This window comes from Sus scrofa, chromosome 7 (genome assembly GCF_054392235.1).
Source record: "Sus scrofa isolate SSC_HxYL_T2T_F1_AM1 chromosome 7, Sscrofa_HxYL_maternal_Yorkshire_Landrace_v2.0, whole genome shotgun sequence".
NCBI classification, from domain to species: domain Eukaryota; kingdom Metazoa; phylum Chordata; class Mammalia; order Artiodactyla; family Suidae; genus Sus; species Sus scrofa.
In genome coordinates, this window is record NC_139389.1 from 11,029,775 (window position 1) to 11,056,978 (window position 27,204).

The window sequence follows — 27,204 nt, forward strand, 5'->3', positions numbered from 1 at the left end:
CCGTTCTTACGAGCGTAAGGAGACTGCGCAGACCTAACCAGCCTTAGAGGCAGAACTGCAGGAGAGAAGACACAGTTGATGCCATGGGATTCTTTTCCTCTGAAAAATAACTATCACTGTTTGGAATCAGACAGATAATGAGTTGACTTTGGAGTGAGTCCGTGATTTCCACTCTCCATGTACTGCTGATTACAGAAAGGGCCATAAAAAGAATTCTTCTAGCCTATGGCGAAGATAAACTCCCCCGAAACCTGCTCCACCCACAGGCTTACTAGTTCAGATATGAAATGGTCTGGGGCAAAAAAAGTTATTTAACCTAATCTCTTTCAAGATTGAATCCTATCAATAGTAGTTGATATCTGAGGCATCAGACACTAAAAAAAAAAAAAAAAAAAAAAAAAAAGTATATATGAGAGACAGAGACAAAAGTCAAGAAAATGGCAAGACAGACCCAACAGTTACTAAACACAGAACTTAACTAAAACAAAAATTGAGTTTGCGTTTCTTAATAACCACTCTTTTCACACCAAAGGGGATGGGGTGGGGAAGGTTCCTGAAATCCGATGAGCTGTACAGTGAGGAGCTTGCGGAGAGTCTGGGGAGAAAGTGAACAGAAGGAAAGCTGTGCAGACGTGCAAATACCCTATTCAAGCCCAAGCCTTGCTTTGCCTGCAACGAAGGGTAATTAAGTGGTTAGAGAGCTGCCTTGGAGCCTCTGCTCCTTAGAAACAATCACGGATTTGTTGGCTAGTTGACTTCATCCGGCCTAAGCCAGACCAAGATAAATCAAATTAAATGTCCACTGACCCAACAGCCAGAGCCTGCGTGATACCGGGAGTGACTAATGCAGCTTCTGTGGGTGTGGGGAGGCTGGTGCCTCGTGTGCAGCTCTGTCCCTCAACTGGAACTCAGGTGCAGCAAGGCTGAGACTAAAGGAGTAATGATACCACCCATATCACTGGACATCATGTATTATGCTCTGCCATGCAAGGAGCCCAAAGCCCTTTCCAGAAGTGACCTCCGTCAGCCTCACCCACACCTCCATGAGCCCCACCAGCCAACAGCCTGACTGTATTATCAGCCCACGTGACAACCCCAAGGGTGAGCGGGAAAAGAGGATGTATTCAAGGTCACCCGGCAGGCGGAGGCCAAGTCTGGGATAACAGTCACCCCTAACCTCGTGCCTTATATGTCACGGCACTATTTATCTCAACCTGCAGCTTCCAGGGAAATGGCAACAAAAGAGCTCTTTTCCAAGAGCGTTCAAGGCCATGAGACCAACCTGACAGTCTCGGAGGACTTAACATAGAGGCTCAGGAAAAGAAATCACATATTATTGCTGCCCAGAGGAGTGTGGCTCTGTGCAGGGAAAGGACAGACTGCTACCCGCGGGGGTGACAGGACGAACTGTCCCAGGCTGGGCACGGAGGCTGGGTCCCAGGCCAGAGGATCCCGGTGGAGTGAGCCGTGAGCTCTGACCTCCTGCGACCCAGCAGGGCTGCCCTGTGCCGCCAGCCAGTAACCAGCGGAGGAGGAGCCGGGACACACCTGATTCTCCCCCGGGAAGAGCCCAGCTGAGAGCGGAGAGAGGCCTGGGCGGAGGGCCGTGTCGGCACACACCCGCAGGGGCTGCCTTCTACCACCTTCTCTCCTCTGCAAGAGCCCAGTGGGCCCCCGGCCCTCAGCCTCTGGGGACCCTGTGCTCCTTCGGCTCAGGACCAGGCAGCGCTGGGATCCCTGGTGCTCTCCGAAGGCCTCTCCTGCAGCTGTGAGTTTTGTTCTGCCCTGAGCCAGCAGCACCCTGACCAAGCAGAAATGCCCCCGAGGTACAGCAGGTCAGGACTTCAAATGGAACGAAAAGAGAGAACAAAGAGAGGCTCTAGCCACCCCCCGAGCACACAGCTCGAAAGGGACACCCCTGAAGTTGGAGCAAGGATCTGCTGAGACCCTACCCCCTTCCTCCACTTCAGTACTTCAGAGCTTTTTTTTTTTTTCACCTGTGGCATACAGAAGTTCCGGTGCCAGGGACTGAACCAGTGCTAAAGCAGCAACCTGAGCTTCAGCAGTGACAACCCCAAGATCCTTAACCAATGAGCCACCAGGGAACTCTAGAACTACTTTACTTCTTTTCTAGGGGGGAGGGATCTTTTTCAGGCCATACCTGTAGCATATGGAGGTTCCCAGGCTACAGGTCTAATTGGAGCTGTAGCCACTGGCCTGCACCCCAGCCACAGCAACATGGGGTATAAGTGACGTCTGCGACCTTCACCACAGCTCACAGCAACATCAGATCCTTAACCCACTGAGAGAGGCCAGGAATCGAACCTGAATCCTCATGGAGACTATGTTTGGTTCTTAACCACTGAGCCACAAGAGGAACTCCCTAGAACTACTTTACTTCTTAACATGAGCCATAGAATCCAAGGTTCCAGTGGCCAAAGGAAGCCCTTCTCTCACCATTTATTCTTGCAAAATAAAACAATCACCTGGAAACATCTCTGAAGTGAAGGCTAAATATGCATTAAGGGATCCGTTCTAAAGACAAGATGACCAAGAGGCCTTCAGGCCGCTGCCAAGGCCAGCACCCAGCCACCACCAGACCCACGGCTTATCTGCTCAGCTCCTGAAGAAGAGCCCTGAGGAAGAAAGTCACACGCCCACCTCTGCTCCCAATCAGAGACAACACTCAAAGACACCTGTCTGCTGCCTTCAGTCAATCCTTTTTTTTTTTTTTTAATCTATATGTTTTACCTACTATGCAATGTTTTTGGTTTCTTCTCCTTCTAGGTTTTAGTGAAGTACAGTTAATTTCCAAGGCTGTGCTCATTTCTGCAGTACAACAAAGTGACCCAGTCATACATTTACACACATACCCATTCTCTCTCAGATTCTTTTCCCACAGAGATCATCACAGAATTTCCCACAGAACTGGGCAGAGTTCTCGGTGCTGTACAGCGGGTCCTCTCTGGACAATCCTTCCAGTTCCAGAGACCACAGTTACTCCTTCGATGCCTGTTCATCTGCAAGCTCCCTCCCCGCCCTCTACCCGCTTCTCTCTCTGCTGCCACACCTGCCTTACCTCGTGTCCTTCCAGGCTTCCTCTGCTCTAAGACAGCCAGCCCTCCTCACAGGCTTTAGCCCCTAACGCCCCAGGGACTTCACGTCCATGACCATGCTTCCTCCACACCTTTCTTCTGGCCCTTCCTACAGCTGCTGCCCCGGCCCCGAAACCTGTAACTCTTGCCTCCCAGGGGTGGCCTGGAGAGTTCCCTTCCAACTGCCATGCCTCCCTCCTTCTCGGCCAAATGGCAGCCCAGTAGTTATCTCCCCGCCCCGATGTTTCCTTCGCACTCATCTCCTCCGCATCCCAGGCTGTCTGGCCCACGCCACGCGGCACCCCGGAGACTGTGAGCTCTCAGCGGCAATCCTAGCCCACGTCCAAAAGCAACCCTCTCACTTCCCATGCACCTTTAACTCTCTGAAGCATTCACAATTTGCTAACAACCACCCTCTGTCCCAAGCCCCAGAGGCCCCCCCATTCTGATTTCTATGCTACTCTGCCCCCCCACCCCACCCCACCCTCAGTTTTAACCCCCGCATGTTTCCCTCTGTCTCTTTTTATGAGTCCGCTTCCAAAGGCGGGTACAGGAGGAAGGATCCATCCCTGAGGCTTGTATCACTCCTCATCCTTACACTTTTCTCGTCACTGGCCTGCTCTGAAACAGCCCACTGATCCCCACTGCTGGTAGAAGCAACTCACTATCCTGGCTTTGAGGTCTTCCATGTGATCCTACCCAGCCACGCTGCTGGCTTCCTCCCTGGACCACAGGTGTTGACCAAGTCCAAGGTTCTACCTAGACCACATCCCTTTGACATTCCTCCTTTCCATCCAAATTTTACTCCCAGTTCAAAGTCTAGCTAAACTCTCATCTTGACTCACTTGTATTATGAATGTATTACATACCCCCTCAAAGCCCATAGGCATATGGAAGCCAAACAAAGCCAAATACATAAAAGATATTAAACAACTTATTTAATAAGTACACTTTGGGAGTTCCCGCTGTGGCACAGCAGAAATGCGTCTGACTAGTATCCATGAGGATGCAGGTTCGCTCCCTGGCCTCGTTGAGTAGGTCAGGGATCTGGCACTGCCATGAGCTGTGGTGTAGGTTGCAGACGTGGCTCGGATCCTGTGTTGCTGTGGCTGTGGCACAGGCCAGCAGCTGTAGCTCTGATTCAACCCCTAGCCTGGAAACTCCCATATGCCTCGGGTGTGGCCCTAAAACGCAAAAAATAAATAAATAAATAAATAAACCCAATCTATACGTCCTTCTGTCTTAACCATCACAGCAACAAGCAAAATGTGGGGCATAGTTTTTATTCAAATATTGCTTACTTTGCAAACGTTAAGTAATCATAAAGTCTGTCATTATACAGTATTTATTTCATAGGTTTAGTCTGACAAATTTAGCACTAAATAGACCTGTTTGTTTCCTGTCCTTATTGAGATGAGGGTAAGTGATCATTAGATGGTGGCGGCATGTCACACTTGACTATGCGGCCTAAACAAATGGCTTATGTCATCAATATGGCTTATCTGAATGGCAGTCAACAGACTTTATTTTAGAAAATAGAGCTTTGTTAAAGCAGTGAAATGTAAGCATCCAGTAACATTACACCAAATACTGCCTAAGTCGTAAAAGACAACACTAGTATAGCTTACTATCTGAGAAAATGAGCACCTAGGAAAACGGGATCTTTTTTATTCATCTTTGTTTATAACGTAATCTAAATTACTATTCTTATTTCCAAACCACATCTGCCATCCCAGAAACAGCCAACCGTCTCCCACCGGGCATCCCCTTCTTTAATAGTGGAAACCCCAAGTTTTAGCTGGCCATTGCCCAGCCTGCCTTTCAGCTAGATGCGGCCATGAACACGTCTGGCCAATGAGCTATAAGCAGAAGTGTCATGTGCAGCCTCTGGGATGTATCAAAGGGGAAGGAGTGTTTCTCTTTTCTTCCTTCCTGATAATTGAATGCAGATGAGTAACTTGTACCCTGCAAACCTGCTGGTCCCTGAGTGGAAGCACGTGCAGAGAGCAGGGGTGCAAGCAAACAACCAGGCTGGTCCTTGACTTCACAGAGCAGACACACTAGCCCTGCAATGCCTGCCCCAGAGTTCAGTTCATGAGGAGAAATAGATAGCTATTCTATTTAAGTCACTGTCATTTGGGGTTTTCTTTTACGCTCCACTAGACCTATCGTAACTGATATACCAACCTGAGAATCAAAACTCATATCTCATTTCATAATTTCCAGAAGCTCCAAGCAAAATTCTGCCCAGTATTCATGTATACAGCTTTGTTTCCAAAGTCCATGTACACGCCAATCCCCCCCCCCTTTTTTTGGACATTAAATGGATCTATGGCTCATTTCAATAAAATACTAAAATAGCATTACTGTCTTTCCCCATCCTTGTTCCTTTGTGACTCAGATACAAGAGAGGCTGAGTGGTGTCATAGTCCGTGCATGTAGTATGCAGAATGAGAAGTTAACTCTCATTTCTGCCCTTTATTAGCCATGCGACCCTGAACAAATGACATCCTGTGTTCAAAAAATGGGGTGAATAATTTCCATTTGAATCATTCAAAATCCCCCTGGGGTTGCTGTGAGAATTTAATAATATAAATACGTTAAAGAACCTGCCCAGTGTCTGACATGTCGGCAGGGCTTGATAAATGCTTGTGAAATCTAAAAAAATAATCTTAACCACAGAGGAAACAGCTCCCAAGCCATTGACTTCTAATCAATAATGAACGATTTCCTCTTTTAAGCAGAGAGAAAAACTGTGCCCCTTGCAACAGGTGTCAGGATCCTCTGTACAAAGCTGGATGCTGACGCTGTCGGCCTTGCAGTCTTAGGGCTTTCAAGTCCAGCTCCCGCAAAGGCAGGGAAGATTCATGGGGAGTCCAAGACAAGAGTCATCATTTGGTGTCAGTTAAAAGGTACAGCAGGTCATCTGGAAAGACGGTGCCAACCACCCTTCGCAGCTCCACACACCCACGGCCCCTCCATCCCCTCAGCTAGAGGCCGACTCTATTTCCCCTCCCCTTGTGACTTGCTTTGACCAACAGAAGGTAGCAGAGTAGCATCTGGAGACTTATAAACCTTAAGAGGATTTGCTGCTTCTCCTTGTTCTTCTGGAAGCCAGTCACCATGTAGCTTAGGCTAGACTACTTATTGAATGATGAGAGACCTCCGGGAGGGAGGTGATGTGAAAGAGACCCAAGGCCTCCCAACTGACAGCCAGTACTAAGACCCCAGACAACCACCGTCCTGGGTGTCCCAGCCCAGCCAAGCCCAGACGATTACACCACAAGCGGCCCCAGCTAACATCAGAAGGAGCAGAACCGCCTCACCAATCCACAGAACTGCGAGAAGTCATTGTTTTAAGTCACGACTTTTTGGGATGTTTTGTTACACAGCAATAAGTGATTGATACAAAAGCTGAGAGCTAACCCCTACAGTGCTTAGAACACAGGACACAGGACCCACCACCTCAATGCTGCCTCCCAGTAAACGCCCAAGCCCACAACCTCCATCAGAATAGATACCTACCTGTAGTCTCATCTATCCCAGCTTTGAGGCGCTTACTTATTCCTCATGCCCATACTGGTTGAGGCAACTGCCTGAGGATGTCCTCTGAGCCCATTTTTATCATTCTTCTCTAACTCTCGCATGTTACCATTAAAATGGCAAATGAGAAACAACATAAAGGATGAGTTATGAAGATAACCCAGGCTCCGACAAAGAAGTCCGAGTGAGTTTCTCCCCACCAGTTGCTGTGCCTCTTCACCACAGTCACTTTCCCATTCTCTCTTCCCAGTGAACTTCTTGTTACTAAACTCTGCAATAAAAAGAATCATAGCTAACATTTATTGAATTCTTACCATGTGTCAGGCACTGAGCTAAGTTTCCAAAATAGTATATCATTTAATGTTTGAAAGAACTCTATGAGGCAGATTCTATTCACTTACCTATCAAACATTAATCCATCAGTTACTGTTTCAGGTACAAGGGATACAGAAATAAATAACACAGACCCTGCCCTCATGGAACTTGCATCCCAGGGCGGAAGAGAGAAACAGCACAGGATGGTGAGAAATGCAAACTATGAGAAAAAGCAAAGCAGAATGAGAGGCTTCCTGATCAGGGGCTATCTGAGTGGGAAACGAGGATGTCAGCCCTGGGGATGGGTATGCGGGCAGGACGGTTCGGGCCAGTACAGTTCCCTGATCTAGGAACACACTTGCTGCGCTCTAAGAATAGCAAAGAGGGAGGAGGACAAGATGGCGGAGGAGTAGGGGGACACGCTCACCCTCTCCCACAAACACAACAAAAAAAGCACATCTACAGAAGAAATGACTCGCACAGAACAACAACCAATCGCTGGCAGAGGAACCTAAACTCCAATAACGGCAAGAAGTTCGTGACATTATTGGGCAGAACGGGAGAAAAGAGGAGAGTGAGAGAAGGTGAATCCGAGCGGGACGGGCGCTCCCAAAAGGGAACTGCGGAGGAGAAAGGGATCCCGCACCGTGGAAAGTCACCTACATGGGGGAAAGATCAAACGAACCGGAGGAATCTCCAGATGCAGAGAAGAGTGTAGCAGTAAGTTGGAGTACGGAAAAACGATCAAGAACCCAACGGACCATCTGAACTACGGGCACAGTCACCAAAAATTGAGACGCCTGGGTGGGGGCTGGGCACCGAATCCTCGGCTCCAGAGGTTAGTCCCCGGGAAAGGGCCGGGGGACGCCTGGGTGGGGGCTGGGCACCGAGACCTCAGCTCTGAAGGTTGGTCCCCGAGAGGGGGCCGGGGGACGCCTGGGTTGGGGCTGGGCACCGAGACCTCGCCTCTGAAGGTTGGTCCCCGAGAGGGGGCCAGGGGACGCCTGGGGGGGGGGGGCTGGGCACCGAGACCTCGGCTCCAGAGATTAGTCCCCGGGCTAGGGGGGCGGGGAAGAGCGGAAACTGCTTGGGAGGTCTCTAAACCATTCGACGGGGCAGAGACTGCCTGGGAGACTAGAAAACAAAGCTGTCGCAGAGGAAGGGAGCAATACTCTAGGGGCGGGGAAGTGGAAAGCCGCCTCAGAGGGAACCTGGGAGAAGAGCCTGGTCTGCGCCCGTGCTGGGGAGGGGAGAGAAGAAGGGGTGGGTCCCCATAGAATACCCCCCACGCCACAGCAAGCTTACAGGCCCGCTAGCTAGCAGAAAGCTGTGCTTCCCAGTGCATTCCCTCCCCCCACCCCCGCCACCCACTACGCTCTCGACGAACCTGGGGCTGCCTGCCATCCAGGAGGGCTGGCCTCAACAATTGCCTGAAGCCTACCATCGCAGGGGCTCTCCCTGCACAGGCCTGCTTGCCCTTTGGAGGGGCTACACTTCCACAGAGCAGCACCAAACACCACCAGCCCCCTAGAAAAGGCCTGCAGCCCAGAAAAGCTAGAACAAGCCTAGCCAGGCCGTGAATAGATCGACCTAATTCTCCGACGGTTTTTCTGAGACAGGCTCCCCCGGGGAGGAGCCTCTTGAGTCTCCAAGGGCCTTGCTACACGCCCAAGACCCCAGGGGGTGCTAAGACCTAGTGGACCAGCTGCATAGGACTGCCAGCTCCAGGCAGGACCCCCTGCAGCCCAGAAAAGCTGCAACAAGCCTGGCCGAATTGGGAAAAGATCTCAGACGGTCTTTCTGAGTCGGGCTGTCCTGGGGAGGAGCCTCTTGAGTCTCCAAGGGCCCTGCTACCCGCCCAAGACCCCAAGGGGTGCTGAGACCTAGTGGACCAGCTGCATAGGACTGCCAGCTCCAGGCAGGACCCCCTGCAGCCCAGAAAAGCTGCAACAAGCCTGGCCGAATCGGGAAAAGATCTCAGACGGTCTTTCTGAGTCGGGCTGTCCTGGGGAGGAGCCTCTTGAGTCTCCAAGGGCCCTGCTACCCGCCCAAGACCCCAGGGGGTGCTGAGACCTAGTGGACCAGCTGCATAGGACTGCCAGCTCCAGGCAGGACCCCCTGCAGCCCAGAAAAGCTGCAACAAGCCTGGCGGAATCGGGAAAAGATCTCAGACGGTCTTTCTGAGTCGGGCTGCCCTGGGGAGGAACCTCTTGAGTCTCCAAGGGCCCTGCTACCCGCCCAAGACCCCAGGGGGTGCTGAGAACCAAGTGAAATCTGCTACCATCGTGGGGTGGACCTCCCAGTCCTGTCTGCCCTCAGGAAGTCCTCCTTTGCTTCAAAGAAACACTGTTAGTCCCATCAACACTCCAGAAAAGCCACACTGCCTCAAAAAAAGATTGACCAACAACGACAGCCCTCAGGAAATATTCCAGGGCAGTGACAAGGCAAACACTGCCCGATCACGGAGAGTACAACTCCCTCAGGAGAAAGAAAACAACAAGCAAGATGAAGAAGCTGAGAAACCACCCCCAGTCAAACCAACAGGAGAACTCACCTAAAACAGTCAACAATGAAACTGATCTCTGCAGTCTGACAGACCTGGAGTTCAAAGAGAAATAGTGAAAATACTGAAGGAATTAAGAGAAGATATGAACAGCAATGCAGATACCCTCAGAAAGGAGCTAGAAAATATAAGGAGGAGCCAAGAAAAACTAGAACATTCATTTGCAGAGATGCAAACTGAACTAGGGGCAGTAAAAACCAGAATGAATAATGCAGAAGAACGAATCAGTGATATGGAAGATAGAATAATGGAAATCACTCAATCTGGTCAACAGACAGAAAACCGAATCAAAAAACTGGAAAGCAATATAAGAGACCTATGGGATAATATAAAACGGGCCAATCTACGCATAATAGGAATTCCAGAAGGAGTAGAAAAAGATAAAGGAATGGAAAATATATTTGAAGAAATTATTGCTGGAAACTTCCCAAATCTAAAGGATACTGGATTCAAGATACAAGAAGCACAGAGGGCCCCAAACAAACTGAACCCAAACAGACCCACACCAAGACACATCATAATAAAAATGGCAAAAGTTAGTGATAAAGAGAGGATCCTAAAGGCAGCAAGAGAAAAACAGAATGTTACCTACAAGGGAACCCCCATAAGAATATCAGCTGATTTCTCTACAGAAACACTACAGGCCAGGAGGGAATGGCAAGAGATATTTAAAGTGCTCAAAGGAAAAAATATGCAACCTAGAATACTTTATCCAGCAAGAATATCATTTAAAATAGAAGGGGAAATAAAAATTTTTCCCAACAAACAAAAACTTAAAGAATACAGCAACACAAAACCCAGGTTAAAGGAAATATTGAAAGGGCTTCTCTAAACCAAAAAGAAAGGAAGGAAAGGGAAGAAAAAAGAAAAGAAAAAAAAAAAAGAAGAAGAAGAAGAAGAGGAAGAACTAGGACTGAGGAAGATACAATCAGAGAGCAGTCACTCAAATAAGCCAGCATACAGATTTAATCATGAACATGCTTCAAACAAAATAAAATTAAAAAGAAAAAAATAAAAGAGTCATCAAAACCATAAAATGTGGGCAAGGGATGTTAGGAGGTAAATAATCCTTTTTGTTTGTATGTATGTCTCTCTTCTTAATTTTAATATAATAATGAAGTGTTTGAACTTACAGGACCATCAGGCTAAAACACACAATTATGGGAAGGGGTTAGCATACTTAAAAAACAGGGCAACCACAAGCCAAAACCAAATATTGCATTTGCAAAAAATGAAAAAAAAAATACACTCAAGCAGATAATAACAGGAGACCATCCAACCAAAAAAAAAAAAAAAGAAGAATGGAGAACCATAGAATCAACTGGAACACGAGGATCAAATGGCAATAAATAATCATCTATCAATTATCACCTTAAATGTCAATGGACTGAATGCCCCAATCAAAAGACACAGAATGGCTGAGTGGATAAAACGGCAAAAACCTTCAATATGCTGCCTACAAGAAATTCACCTTAGGACAAAAGATACATATAGATTGAAAGTGAAAGGCTGGGGAAAAGTATTTCATGCCAATAGACATGACAGAAAAGCAGGAGTTGCAACGCTCATATCAGACAAAATAGACTTTAAAACAAAAGACATAAAGAAAGACAAAGAAGGACACTATTTAATGATTAAGGGATCCATCCAAGGAGAGGATGTTACTATCATCAACATATATGCCCCAAACATAGGAGCACCCAGATACATACAACAAATATTAACAGACATAAAGGGAGATATTGATGAGAATACAATCATAGTAGGAGACCTAAATACCCCCCTCACATCAATGGACAGATCCTCTAGACAGAAAACCAATAAAGCAACAGAGATCCTAAAGGAAACAATAGAAAAGTTAGACTTCATTGATATCTTCAGGACACTACATCCAAAAAAATCAGAATACACATTCTTCTCAAATGCTCATGGAACATTCTCAAGAATCGACCACATATTGGGACATAAAGCGAATCTCAATAAATTTAGGAGCATAGAAATTATCTCAAGTATCTTCTCTGACCACAATGCCATGAAATTAGAAATCAACCATGGGAAAAGGAAAGAGAAAAAACCTACTCCATGGAGACTAAACAACATGCTACTAAAAAACCAATGGGTCAATGAGGAAATCAAGAAGGAAATTAAAAACTATCTTGAAACAAATGATAATGAAGACACAACCTCTCAAAATCTATGGGATGCTGCGAAAGCAGTGCTCAGAGGGAAATTTATAGCAATCCAGGCCTTTCTCAAAAAAGAAGAAAGATCCCAAATTGACAACTTAACCCTCCACCTAAATGAATTAGAAAAAGAAGAACAAAGAAGTCCTAAAGTCAGCAGAAGGAAGGAAATTGTAAAGATCAAAGAAGAAATCAATAAAATAGAGACTCAAAAAACAATAGAGAAAATTAATAAAACCAAGAGCTGGTTCTTTGAAAAGGTGAACAAAATTGATAAACCCCTGGCCAGACTCACTAAAAAGAGGAGAGAAAGAACCCAAATCACCAAAATTATAAATGAAAAAGGAGAAATCACAACGGATACAGCAGAAATACAAAAAACCATAAGAGAATACTATGAACAACTATATGGCAATAAGTTTGACAATCTGGAAGAAATGGACAATTTTCTAGAATCTTACAGCCTGCCAAAACTGAATCAAGCAGAAACAGACCAACTGAACAGACCAATCACTAGAAATGAAATTGAAGAGGTCATAAAATCACTCCCTACAAATAAAAGCCCAGGACCAGATGGCTTCACAGGTGAATTCTATCAAACATATAAAGAGGAATTGGTGCCCATCCTCCTTAAACTCTTTCAAAAGGTTGAAGAAGAAGGAATACTCCCAAAGACATTCTATGAGGCCACCATCACCCTCATTCCAAAACCAGACAGAGATACCACCAAAAAAGAAAACTATCGCCCAATATCATTGATGAATATAGATGCAAAACTTCTCAACAAAATCTTAGCCAACCGAATCCAACAACATATCAAAAAAATTATACACCATGACCAGGTTGGGTTCATCCCAGGTTCACAAGGATGGTTCAACATACGCAAATCAATCAACATCATACACCACATTAACAAAAAAAAAGTCAAAAATCATATGATCATCTCAATAGATGCAGAAAAAGCATTTGACAAAGTTCAACATCCATTCATGATCAAGACCCTCGCCAAAGTGGGTATAGAGGGAACATTCCTGAATATAATCAAAGCCATTTATGATAAACCCACAGCAAATATAATCCTCAATGGGGAAAAACTGAAAGCCTTCTCACTCAAATCTGGAACAAGACAGGGATGCCCACTCTCACCACTGCTCTTCAACATAGTTTTGGAAGTCTTAGCCACAGCAATTAGACAAACAAAAGAAATCAAAGGCATCCATATAGGAAGAGAAGAGATCAAACTGTCACTGTATGCAGATGACATGATTCTATACCTAGAAAACCCTAAGGACTCAACCCCAAAACTCCTTGAACTGATTAATAAATTCAGCAAAGTGGCAGGATATAAGATTAACATTCAGAAGTCAGTTGCATTTCTGTATACCAGCAATGAAGCATTAGAAAAGGAATACAAAAATACGATACCTTTTAAAATTGTACCTCACAAAATCAAATACCTCGGAATACACCTAACCAAAGAGGTAAAGGACCTATATGCCGAGAACTATAAAACCTTAATCAAAGAAATCAAAGAAGATGTAAAAAAATGGAAAGATATTCCATGTTCCTGGATTGGAAAAATCAATATTGTGAAAATGGCCATACTACCCAAAGCAATCTACAGATTCAATGAAATCCCTATCAAATTACCCAGGACATTTTTCACAGAACTACAACAAACAATCCAAACATTTATATGGAACCACAAAAGACCCAGAATCGCCAAAGCAATCCTGAGAAACAAAAACCAAGCAGGAGGCATAACTCTCCCAGACTTCAAGAAATACTACAAAGCCACAGTCATCAAAACAGTGTGGTACTGGTATCAAAACAGACAGACAGACCAATGGAACAGAATAGAGAATCTGGAAATTAACCCTGACACCTATGGTCAATTAATCTTTGACAAGGGAGGCAAGAACATCAAATGGGAAAAGGAAAGTCTATTCAGCAAGCATTGCTGGGAAACCTGGACAGCTGTATGCAAAGCAATGAAACTAGAACACACCCTCACACCATGCACAAAAATAAACTCCAAATGGCTGAAAGACTTCAATATACGACAGGACACCATCAAACTCCTAGAAGAAAACATAGGCAAAACACTCTCTGACATCAACATCATGAATATTTTCTCAGGTCAGTCTCCCAAAGCAATAGAAATTAGAGCAAAAATAAACCCATGGGACCTCATCAAACTGAAAAGCTTTTGCACAGCAAAGGAAACCCAAAAGAAAACAAAAAGACAACTTACAGAATGGGAGAAAATAGTTTCAAATGATGCAACTGACAAGGGCTTAATCTCTAGAATATACAAGCAACTTATACAACTCAACAGCAAAAAAACCAATCAATCAATGGAAAAATGGGCAAAAGACCTGAATAGACATTTCTCCAAGGAAGATATACAGATGGCCAACAAACACATGAAAAAATGCTCAACATCGCTGATTATAAGAGAAATGCAAATCAAAACTACCATGAGATACCACCTCACACCAGTCAGAATGGCCATCATTAATAAATCCACAAATCACAAGTGCTGGAGGGGCTGTGGAGAAAAGGGAACCCTCCTGCACTGTTGGTGGGAATGTAAACTGGTACAGCCACTATGGAGAACAGTTTGGAGATACCTTAGAAATCTATACATAGAACTTCCATATGACCCTGCAATCCCACTCTTGGGCATCTATCCGGACAAAGCTCTACTTAAAAGAGACACATGCACCCGCATGTTCATTGCAGCACTATTCACAATAGCCAGGACATGGAAACAATCCAAATGTCCATCGACAGAGGATTGGATTCGGAAGATGTGGTATATATACACGATGGAATACTACTCAGCCATAAAAAAGGATGACATCATGCCATTTGCAGCAACATGGATGGAACTAGAGAATCTCATACTGAGTGAAATGAGCCAGAAAGACAAAGACAAATACCATATGACATCACTTATAACTGGAATCTAATATCCAGCACAAATGAACATCTCCTCAGAAAAGAAAATCAATCATGGACTTGGAGAAGAGACTTGTGGTTGCCTGATGGGAGGGGGAGGGAGTGGGAGGGATCGGGAGCTTGGGCTTATCAGTCACAACGTAGAATAGATTTACAAGGAGATCCCGCTGAATAGCATTGAGAACTATGTCTAGATACTCATGTTGCAACAGAAGAAATGGTGGGGGAAAAACTGTAATTGTAATGTATACATGTAAGGATAACCTGACCCCCTTGCTGTACAGTGGGAAAATAAAATTAAAAAAAAAAAAAAAAGAATAGCAAAGAGGTCTGCATGGCTGGATCAAGAAGAGAATATTTAAAAGCGAGGCCAGAGAGGTAACGAGGAGACAAATCAAGCAAGGCCTTCTAATCCAAGGCAAGGAGCAGGAGCAGGGAAGGCAGAGCAGAGGTCTGAGCTCACCTTTTTAGAGGATCCCTCTGTCTCCTACATGGTGGGGGAAGGAGGGCTGGTTAAGAGGCTAATACGGGAATTTTCCAGGTGGAATATGATGGCGACGTGGAGCATGGTGGCAGCCGAGGACGTGGTGGGAAACAGCAGGCTTCCAGAACTATTTGGAGGCCAGAGAGCGCTCCATCACTGTTAGCACTGTTATGCCCACTTTACAAACCAGGGGACAAGCCTGGCTTTACAAACCAGGAGACGTGGACAGAGTGATTTGCCCAAGATGGCACAGCTACCACTCATGGAGCCAGAGCGCAGCGCTGAAGTGGTGGGTCGTGGGTCCTGGGTCCTGGGTCCTGCGTCCTCGTCCGCGCGCAGCCCCGCTGCCACACAGTTCAGACAGACCTCGGAGCATCATCAAGTCAGCAATTCCACAGGTCAGACCCCGACACTACCTGCCCCATCCGCACATAAAACAGAAACAGGCCAAACCCCAGTGTCAGTTCAGCAGACCGTTGAAGGAGCACGGTGCCCTCATGACTTAAATAGCCCCGCCTTTATGTGAAATAAGACCCAAAGCCACACGCTTGGCTTGGCTGTGAACCGGCTCTTGGTTCCGGCCACGGCCGGCGTGACCCCAGGACTGCCGAAGCTCTGGGTGAATGGCTCTTCTCCCTTGAGGGGGGTGGCCGAACAGCTGCTCACAACGGATGACCTAAAGCGAGCAAATAACACCATCCCGAAACCTGACAGTGAAGACGCACAGGACAGCACGACTGTCGGTGGTCAAAGGATTTCACCCTAACCTGCCACTGGGTGAGTTTAACTGCGAGGTTGGAAAAGAAGGTTTCCACCAACAATTTCCCGGGATGGCGGCCTTTTCATTCTCTTACTTGGAATTTTCTTGCCCGTGAACTTTAACACCGTGATCCGGTGAGGAGCCCAATGTGCTTGTGCCAGGGTTTCTGAAAAGAAACGTGTATATACAAAGGCCCTGGCACAAAGGGACACACCCTTTTAAGTAACCAGATGGTCATGAACTTGATGCACTCAGCTTTGAAATTAAAAAAAAAAAAAAATTATTAATGTAAAGCCTTGTTAAAATTCTCTAACATAAAAGAATTTGAGTAATAGGAACCAAGGCCCCTTCCCTCATTTTCAAATTTCCTATCAAAGACAAAAAGGCCATTCTAAATCTCTCTCTCTCCCCGCTCTCCAAAGCAGAGGACTCCAAGATTTTCAGCTGCAAAGCCCTGGAGACTTCAGAGGTTCAACTGTTAAGAACACCAATTTCCGACTGAGGAATCACATGCAAAGAGAGTGACGGATAACTGACATCACAATTTACTGCCCCAAAAACAACCTTCTCAACTCAAAGCAAAACCATAATTATTGGTGAGAAAGACACTGCCTGTTAACTGGCTGTGAAAGAGTGATTTACAATGCATTTTCCCTCTCAGTAGAAGGCCTCTTGGCAGTCACAAATACAGGTTTTGTGTATTCAGAAGCAAAGCTCAGAGGAGCAGAAGAGAGTAAAAGGATATTCTGCACGGAAGTGTGCCCTTTTCCACCACATTGAGTCCATAAAGTCACAGCCCTGAGAGCGCTTGGAAAATCCCCCATTAGGAAAACAAACTTGTACCATGATAAGGACAAAGACCGAACACTTTTTTTCTCTCTCTCTCTCTCTTTTTTTTTTCTCTTAAGTAGTTTCCTAGCCATTGAAATCTCCTGCCCCGTGTTTATGGCTTACAGGAAGGCAACGCTTGCACAAATGAGGAAGATGCTAATACAATGTCAACTCCCAGAACCAGAGACAGACGAGGGAAAACAGTGTGAAGTTCATGCATCTGGGGGAGCTGTGGGCCCGGCAGCTAACACAACACTAAGAGAAGCAGGCGGCTAGGAGGACACCTTCCTGACGCAGGCAGGGGAGAAGCTGGTGGGGAGAGGCTGCAGAGCGGGTCGGGAAGGAAGAGGGCTGGGAGGACAGGAAGGAGTCTGGAGGAGGGAGAAACTCGCCTGGTGTCCGAGAAACCACCTCTGCCCTTCTCTCCGACCATCCCTGCCCCAGCAGCATACTCCCAGGGGACACTGCAGTGGTGACCACTGAGCCTTCTCCCCAGACCTGGAGAGCCCCTCGCATGTGCGTCTTAGTTTTTCAGATCCAGACAGATGCCCCCAACCCGGACGCACGGGGCTCCTTTCCCTCCTGAGACAGGCACGTTCTCCGAATAGGGTGCGGCTTTGGGGGTTCACCCATCCCAGGGCTGCCGGGACGTGGCTGGCTATTAACAGAGCCCTTCACAGAGTTGCTGTAGCAGCCATGAGTGCGCATAACCACGAAGCAAAACACGGCATCAGAGCAAAATGAAAGCTAGGGTTCAAATGCAGTCTGTCCGTAACTCTGGGGGCTTATCGGTTTGGCAGAGTTGGAATCCAGGGCTTGCTGCAAACCTGCCATGAGGCTCTTTATCCAAAGTGTCTGGCACAAGGCCGCCACTGAGTGGGGACTCCATGCATGGGGCGCCTCCTGCGCTGCCACGCCTGAGGGGATCGCCCTAAACCCAGACCTGGGACTCTGTCCGGTAACTAGGGCTGAGGATGTGCTGGCTGTGCTGAGGCTAAGAATGAGAAGGAAATAAAGTATCTGAGGGAAAGAAATACTGTGTCCCCGTCAGGAAGACTAGATCACAGAAAGGAGGGGCAATAGCCGACAGCCCAGCAGCACCCCAGCTGTGGGCCCTGACCAGGGGACAGGGTCGCCACAGGAAGTATAGGATGCCCGGGTACCTCTGAATTACAGGTAAACAAGAAATCATTGTTTAGCGTTAAGTGTACCCCCAAATATCCTTGTGCTAAAATTTTATTTACTGTTCATCTGAAATTCAAACGTACCTGCGCATCCTGCATTTTTATTTGCTAAAACTGGCCGCCCTGATCATCCCACACAGGGTCTACAAAGCAATATGGAAAGAGAGCCTGAAAACTGGCTGGAAAATCAGGGAAAGGGAAACCAAAGGGCCCAGCAGGCCCTCGGCACACACTGACTCCAGAAGGTCAGCCTCCCACCCCCAGGCAGGATCCAGTGCCTGAGGGGTGGCGAGCCCCGGCTCCCACTCGTCCTCTCCAGCCCGCAGGGGGATAAGGCCCCGGGTTTCATCATCACTGCAGCATCCCTAAGCCTCCCAGGGAAGCACGACGCAGCTCAGGTTCCACAACAAGGACCTGGGCTTTCTGCGGCCGCTGACTGCTTTTCTCTAGACACCTTATTGCATCTACCCTAATTGCCTCGTCTCTCCCACCTGAGGCTCTAAGGCCCTCCCCTAACCCCACCGGGTCCTAGGCTGGGCCTCCCATCGTCTAAAATAGAAACCACGTCTGCACGTTGTCAGCAGCAGTTCCCCTTTCCCTGTCCTGCAGGCCGAGAGGAGGAGGGGGCGGGAGGCAGAGACAATAATATGGGAGCCATGAGGCCTTCCCTCAACGGTCCACAGCCACGGCCTAACAGACACACAGGAGAGGCCCTGGAACCAGAGCGCGGACGAATGTGGGCCAGACAAAGTCCGTTTGAGAAAACCCAGCCTTTAGTCCTCTAGGCCACAGGGGATGTTCCATTCTTTGCAACATGCACTCAATAAACACAAAGGAAGCTGGACCCAGGACTGGTGCAGGACAAAGAACCCAGGGCCTCAGCAGCAAGCAAAACAGTGGTTTGTCAGCTGTGAAGAATAGACTAATTCTTGAATTTCCTCCTTCCTGCTGAGGGCAAGCGTAGCTGAGGAAGCCCTTCCCATCACCCGCAACCCACACACATCCCGGAGCGGAAGACGCCAGGCTGCGGGTCAGAGGAGGAAGGGAGGGAGGAAATTGCAAGGTGAGAATGACCACTTGGGAAGTCTGATGACTCACTATGTTTAAAGCATTCTCGGATGGTCTGGTCGGTCTGGACGGAGTAGCAGCAGAAAATGAACGGGGCAGGGCATCTGAAGGGCTGTGGAAAGAGAAGGGGCCATAAACTAGAGAGGCCCTCCTGGAGTTTTACTGAAGGGCCTGCAACCTCCTGGGGTGCAAGTTAAGAAAGGGTAAATGGGCCAGGAGGCAGCCAGCCAAGCACAGAAGGAGGGGAGCGGGGAGGAGAAGTTAATTGTGGCGTCAGAGATGAATGGTTACATGGGAGCTTCATTTAAAATTAATGAGGCATTGGTTGCATTTTATAGGTCATGGTAGGGGCAGACCGGAATGGCTCTCTGGAAACTTTTCCTGACCAACCCCTCCAGGCCAAAGAGACAGACGTGGGGCCTTGACACAAAGATAACACGGATGCTAAGAGCCAAGGCCAGGAGAGGGTCCGACCCACACTGTGCACAGCCCAGGGCCAACCCAGGAGAGGTCCCGGGGGAAGGAGAGGCCAGGAACCCTGAGGACCAACATGCTTGAAACTTGAAGCTGAACCTCTTGCTCTGCCCTGAGATCCCACGCAAGAAAGAAAAGCCTGACACCAACTGAGCGTGAGATTTTTCACCTTACTTCCCCCACCCTCAGACTTAGAAACAGCTTGCATAGGGAAGGGGAGACTCCCCTAGGCATGGGTGCTGCTAGAACCTAACTTGGGGTGGGGGTAAGGGTGCACTGGCTTCTTAGCACCTCTATCAGGATGATCCTAAGGCACAGAACGGGCTAAAGGCGGCCTCTTCTGAGAAGGCGCCCCTCCGGCCCAGGTGGAAGGGATTGCTTCTTCCGTTGTGCATTTTGTTCAAGTTTCCGTATCTCATTTTTCTGATTTTTTTTTTTTTTTTGCCATTGTTTGATTCAGAATGGAGGATTTTGTCTCTCTCCCTTTTTTTTTTTTTTCTTTTTTGTCTTTTTGCCATTTCTTGGGCTGCTCCTGCAGCATATGGAGGTTCCCAGGCTAGGGGTCGAATCGGAGCTGTAGCGGCTGGCCTACGCCAGAGCCACAGCAACATGGGATCCAAGCCGTGTCTGCAACCTACACCACAGCTCACGGCAACACCAGATCGTTAACCCACTGAGCAAGGGCGGGGATCGAACCCGCAACCTCATGGTTCCTAGTTGGATTCGTTAACCACTGCGCCACGACGGGAACTCCCGGATTTTGTCTCATTTATCTTTTTCCCCACCACGCAGCACTATAAAAGCGAAATAAAATTGTCTAGAGGTAAAGGAAGGAAAAGACAGAGTGAGTATAGGACCATGATAACTAACCAGAGATGAGGACTAACCAAGACAAGAGGGAGGACTCAGGAGAAAACAGATACATCCTAAAGCTGCACGCGCAGAAGGAAGGAGGATTATGGCAATTAGCAAGACCTCCAGAAACAGTCCAGCAAAACTGAGGGAGCACCAGACGGCAGCACGGGGCTGGTAGATGAGCAAAGAGATGAAACTGAAATAAAAACACGAAGTGCCCATTACTTCTTATAGGGCCAAAGTTTCCCAACGCCGGGAAACACAGACGCGTGACTGTCAGGAAGCAGAAATCGTGCAAACGTTCACAGCTCATATAGCCCCAAATGTTTTGGCCCAAATGCCAAGATGTCTAAAATGGTAACTAACTGTTCACAGCTGATTTCTCATCAAACCCACCTTGTGAAGAAACCTGAAATCGTGGAGGGAAAATACTGACATAAATCAACCAGCTCGTCTTTTTCCTCTCTAAAGAAAAATAACTTGCAGAATGTTCCAGTAATACCCACAATTGAGAGGATAGGAAATGAGCTGTTCTGATGAGACGTCGGAATTCAAAGTGATAAACTATAGATGCAAGGGGCTAAATTCCAAGCTGCATGCTGGTCAACCTGTCTTCCCCTAGGAAGACTCCTCTAGGACTGCTCTGGAGATTTCAAGCCCCAACCCAGGGGCCAAAAAGCCATCTTTCTCTTTATTCAATTGTCGTTCCGCCCACACAAAAATATACACATTTTGAACCTCCAGAGCAGGGAAAGAACGTCTCCTATTGCTTTTTCAAACTTCCCTGCTTCTTCATAAAAGGTCAGCCCATAGTAGGTGTTCCCAACCACACGTCCAAGGCACAACGAGGACAGGGAGACCAGCAGTTCAGGGCCATTTTTCTGAGTGTAAAGCTGAAAGCCAACGGGAGTTGGATGGGCAAGGGCCCATACAGGCCACTTAAGAGGCTTTGTCTTAACTCTGTAAGAAATGGGAAGCCCTTAAGGAGTATCAGGGAGGGAGTCACGAGTCCTTCAGCTCAGAGGGATGCTGCTGCAGAGGGCAGATTGAGGGTCACAAGCCTGGAGGCCACTGTAATAGGACAGGCAAGGGCTGGGCCCTACAGTATGTGGGAGGAGGAAGAATGGAGTGATGGTGATGTGTCCCAGGACTGTACCAGGCTCTGCAGGGGATATTAAGGTGGATCCCACAGTCCCCTGCTTCGGGCTCTGGGGAGAGACCTGACTCTAAGTTGCTCTGGATCCAAATGCCATCATTAAGTTGGGTGGCTGACCTCGGAAGCCAGACTCCCCTTGTGGGTAAAAGTGACAATTTCTTCTTAAGGAAACAAATGTCCCCATTATCAGCCACGCTGGGCCATAGAGAATGGAGGCTCTGAACTTGGGGGAGATGTCAGAGACAGGTTACACCCAACATCTGTTTAAAACAGCAAGACAGATTTTAGTCGAGCTACTGCAGTAGGGGAAAGAGACTTCAGTGCAGAAGTGAGCTCAACTCTGAACACAGCCAAGACAGCTTGGAGATGTCCAGCCAGTGGGCAGACTTGAAGGGGTGAGTGGTTGGAAAACCACTAAGAGGAATTTTATTAGATATCAAGGGAATGGGGATCCTTGCTAAACTGGGCTCGGCCCGTCAAGGATGAGGTTTCATCCAGAAGAGTATTCAAAAGGAGACTGACTAAAGTTTGGTCAACGTACGCTCCTTGCCAGGGGGAGAACCGTCTCTTCCCCACAGGGCAGAAGGCCAGGCAAGGGCCCCAGGACTCCTCCAAAGACAGGCAAAGGCAGCAGGGAAGAGGCAGGTGGGAATCTTCTGGAGACCAAGCAAGGATCGGAAGCCAGGTTCAGGGCCTCTGAACCCTGAAAGAACCCGCTTCCCCGGGTGAAGGGAAGACAAGTGAGCACGAGCATGAGCAATTATGAGCCAGCGAGAAAGAACAGCAGAGCAGATAAGCACGACCAAAAAAAGGGTTGATTCATTTGTCAGGTTTGTTTATTTATTTTTGTCTTTTTAGGGCCACACCCATGGCATATGGAGGTTCCCAGGCTAGGAGTCGAATTGGAGCTACAGCTGCTGGCCAACGCCACAGCCACAGCGACGCCAGATCCCAGCCACGTCTGTAAACTACACCTCAGCTCACAGCAACGCCAGAGCCTTAACCCACTGAGCGAGGCCCAGGATGGAACCCACGTCATCGTGGATACTAGTCGGATTCGTTGCCGCTGAGCCACGAAGGGAACTCCTTTTGTCAGGTTTAAATGACAGGATCCCACCAGGAGAATTTGTGGTACACGGCAGTCATTCGGCACAGCCCGGAAGAATCACTGAACTTCTTGCCTCTGAATATAACGGGGCTCTCAGAGTGATCGCGGATGAAACACTGTAAGAAACGTGACCTTACTTTATTCTCTAAACTGGGGAGGCAGGCCATTCTGGCTACTATAGATTTCATCTGTATAAGTGTCCTGTGTTGCGGGGACCAATGTACTAACACAGATTAGAAACGGGGTTTTTTGGTTTGTTTGTTTGGATGGGGTGGGGGAGCAAAGTAAACCTGAACTCAGAGAAATATTTCTAACTGGGGACTCAACAGACTCCTTTGTCCACCCAGCCCTCTGAGATCAACAAAACAGTCCTTGCCCAAGTGACTCTTCCAACATTCTGCCAGAGGAAGCTAAACTTACAAGCTAAGAGCGCGGCTTGATTCAATTCAGCATGTTAAAATCCCTCCCCCACTCAATACCCAATTTCTCTTGGCTTTATTATATATGATCAAGTGAGTTTCAATGAAACTGTCTCCAAGTCCTCATTTTTATTTCATACTGACAATATTATTTTTATCAAGCTCGTATTTCAAGAAGCTTTATTCTACTCTGACTTTCCTGAACCAGGGGAAATTATCTTGTTCCTTCCCTTGAGTTTGAAAGAAAACCTTTCCATAACTAATGTTTATCAGCAGTGCAATTTCTTTTGCAAGAAATTGGAAGCCCCTTGACATAGAAGGGAAAGAACAGCAGTGCTGAGATGATAGACAGACACCAAGGAAAGCTTAAGTCCTCCTTCCAGAAGCTCTGCCCTCTGCTGTACCTCCCTGGGCAAAGTACTCTCAGAGTCTAGCCAAGAGCACTTTCAAAACATTTAACCACTAGTGCTGCCTGGAAACTGACCAATCAGGACAGGAAAGGGTCCCTGGCTGGATTCCTGCTGGGCAGGCTTTTACTTCTGGATGGGGTGGGGGGAAGGGATTTCTAGGAAAGCACAGCATGTGATATAATATTATGCAGGGTTCTCCAAAAAAACAGAACCAATAGGATGTGTGTGTGTGTGTGTGTGTGTGTGTGTGTGTGTGTACAGGCATGCCTCATTTTATTGTGCTTTACTGCACCGCACAGATAGTGTGTTTTTTACAAACGTAAGGTTTGTGGTAATCCCGCATTATCAGAAGACGGTTAGCAATAAAGTATTTTTTGAATTAAGGTACGCATATTTTGTAGACATAATGCTCTTGCACACTTCAAAGACTACGGGATAGTGTAAGCATAACTTGTATGTGTACCAGGAAACCAAAAAATTCATGTGATTTGTTTTATTGCAATATTTGCTTTATTGCAGTGGCCTGGGAAAAAACCTGCAATACTTCCAAAGCATGCCTGTGTATATATAGAGAGAGACAGACAGACAGACAGACAGACACAGAGAAATCACAGAGAGACAGACAGAAAGAAAGAGAGAAATGGTGAGTCGAGACCGTGAGACTGAGATTTTAAGGAACTGGTTCATGCCCTTAGAGGGGCTGACTTGTCTGAAATCTGTCAGACAGCCCAGCAGGCTGCAAACTTAGGCAGGATTAGATCAGATGGAGCCCACTCGCATTATCAACAGAAATCTCCTTTACTTAAAGTCAACTGAGAGGAGACAGCCATGTCTACAAAACACTGCCCAACAACACCCAGACAAATGTTTGAATAACTGGATACTAACAACAGCCTAGCCAAGGGGACATGTAAGACTAACCAGTGGGTTGGGGGCAGGAGGGAAGGGGGGCATCACTCAGGGGATCTGAGGCGGCTGCTGTTCACTTCTGAGTTGAGGATATTTTAACATTTAGAATAGTAACCCTGGTGTCCTCCCTAAAGCAAGTTTTATAAATGCTCATTACCCTTTTGTGGCTTAACTGCACCTTTTTCGCCTGTTTCTGTGCATGCAGCCTCACAAAGGCTGCTGGTGAGGAAAGCAGAAAAAAGGGGGCGATTCCCAAAGGGGTTGCAGAAGCAGTTTCTAGGAAAAGCTGCTCTACAGTGAAGGATGGAACATTGGAACGTCTGGCCTTCATGACAAAATTCTGGCCCTCAAGGAGTTCCCGCTGTGGTTCAACAGGATCGGCAGCATCTTGGGAGCGCTGGCACACAGGTTTGATCCCCGGCCTGGCACAGTGGGTTAAGGATCTGGCGTTGCCACCGCTGCGGCTTAGGTCACAACTGTGGCTCCGATCTGATCCCTGGCCCAGGAACTCCAAATGCCGCAGGGCAGCCAAAAACGAAAAGAAAAAAAAAAAAAAAATTCTGCCTCCCCAAATTCATACTCACCCCCAGGAAATGACCACCATAACCCTAAGCGGAAAAGCAAACTGACCATTATCACAGCAATAACAACAACTACCTGTTGAGAACCTGTCATGAAGCCTTCCATCACACGTAAAGGGTAAGGGCGAGAAGGCCCCTTCTCCAGATGAAAACGCCGAGGCTTCTAAAGATCAGGCGGGTTGCCCAACACCATGCAGCACCTAGTTCTGTTCAATTCAAAGTCTGTGCTCTTGACACAAAGTCATGGAAGCAACAGAAGTGCCAGCCGGAGGGTGGATCTGGGTTACTCTAGTTTAGATAGAATGGTAAGGGATGCCTCCGGTTACAGACCGGCAGTGTCAACCAGAGCGGAAGATGATCTTTCACTGTTGCTAGTTTATCTCCGGTAACTGAAACTCAGACACTATTGGTCGCGCTGGTTTTCCAGAAGATCCATGAATCTTTGGTTTTGCTTTGGTCCTGCCCAGCTCCTCTTACATTTCCTTCCAGTTCATGAGTTTAAAGCTGAAGGTTCTCACAGGATGCTAACTAGGGTTGATGCTCTAACACACATAACTTTCTATTAACAGCGAGGTAAGTAACTGAAAATTTATCAGCATGTTTTGCTGCTGTATTATTCTGAATGACATCCTCCTTGCCCCCAAAGCAATAATACTTTGATTGCAAACTATTTCCCTAACCAAATATACTCCTTCCCATAGAGAACAGCTACCATGGAAATCTAGGCAAGAGATTCATTTTTGTGGCACTGCATATCAAATGTGACAATGTAATTTTGACATCTGATGCAAGTGCATCTTTGTCTATATCCTAAGAAGACTTGCTGTATTTTTCTCAAATGTTCCTACCATACATATTTTATGTTGACATCAAAAAAGAAAAATGGGGGAAAATGTTATTTATTTATTTACTTATTTGTCTTCTGTCCTTTTAGGGCCACACCAGCAGCACATGGAGGTTCCCAGGCTAGGGGTCTAATCGGAGCTATAGCTGCCAGCCTACGTCACAGCCACAGCAACGCCAGATCCAAGCCGTGTCTGTGACCTATACCACAGCTCACAGCAACTCGGGATCCTGAACCCACTGAGTGAAGCCAGGGATAGAACCTGCAACCTCATGGTTCCTAGTCGAATTTGTTTCCGCTGCACCACCAAGGGAACTCCGGGAAGTGTTATCTTAATTTTGGTTTTGCTTTTTTGTTTATGCTTATTTTGGGTTTTGACTTTTTTTTTTTTTTTTTTTTTTTTTTTTCAGGGCATATGGAATATGGAAGTTCCCAGGCTAAGGGTCAAATCGGAGCTACACTACCAGCCTACACCACAACCACAGCAACACAGGATCCGAGCCGTGTCTGTGACCTACACCACAGCTCATGGCAACACTGGATCCCTGACCCACTGAGTCAGGCCAGGGATCGAATCAGTGTCCTCATGGATGCTAGTCAGATTCATTAACCACTTAGCCATAGGGAACTCCTGCTTTTTTATTTGTACTTTTTATGTTCAAGCAGGAGATTTTACAAAAATGATACAAAAGAACTTATTTGCAAAACAGAAACAGACTCCCAGACTTCAAAAATACACTTATGGTTCCCAAAGGAGACATGTGATGGGGAGGGAAGGAATGGATCAGGGGTTTGGCATGTATACGCTATCGTATACGGACTGGATGGTCAACGGGGACCTGCTGTACAGCACAGGGAACACTACCCAACAGTCTGTGATAACCTATATAGGAAAAGAATCTGAAAAAATAGATATAAGTATGTGCATAACTGAATCACTTTGTTGTACACAGAAATCATTGCAATGTTGTAAATCAATTATATAATCAATAAAACTTTAAAAATGGGGAAAAGACATTAAAAAGCTACGCGCAACTCAAAAGGACTGGCAATTCCTACGGAGGACTCAAGATTATGAGGTCAGCACTAACGACTTACCCCCCCATGCAACCCTCCCACCCACATGCATCCTTCAACGTCCTTCCTGATGCCGGACTCCTCTGCAAAGATTACTCTGAGTGGATTCATGGGAAACAAATTGAGCTTGTTTCACTCCAAGAAACTGAAACCACATATAATAGAATAATGCCAAATTATGCTTGGAACTAGGATATGCTTGGTTCCGATTTCTCATGGCAAAAGAGTTCCAGATTACAACCAAAGCATCCAATGTGGAACAAATCCTTTCTTATTTTTAGATATTATAAATATCTCTAGCATTGTGCTATTTGCCACAGAAATTCTTAACTTTACTCTGCCTTCACTATATGACTATTTCCAAAAGAACAGAACTTTCCA

The 27,204-nt window shown here is 46.9% G+C and overlaps 1 long non-coding RNA gene across 3 annotated transcripts in view; it reads right to left on the reverse strand.

Annotated features, from left to right (window-relative positions):
- The window catches only part of LOC110261780 (uncharacterized), a 537,063-nt gene that overhangs the window by 403,892 nt on the left and 105,967 nt on the right, over positions 1-27,204 (reverse strand). Inside the window, exon 1 of one of the 3 annotated variants that reach the window (XR_014809606.1) lies at positions 15,127-15,625. The exons of the other annotated variants lie outside the window; for them this stretch is intronic. This is a non-coding gene — a long non-coding RNA (uncharacterized LOC110261780). Of the gene's footprint in view, positions 1-15,126; positions 15,626-27,204 lie in introns of those variants that run through there. 3 annotated transcript variants of the gene reach the window in all.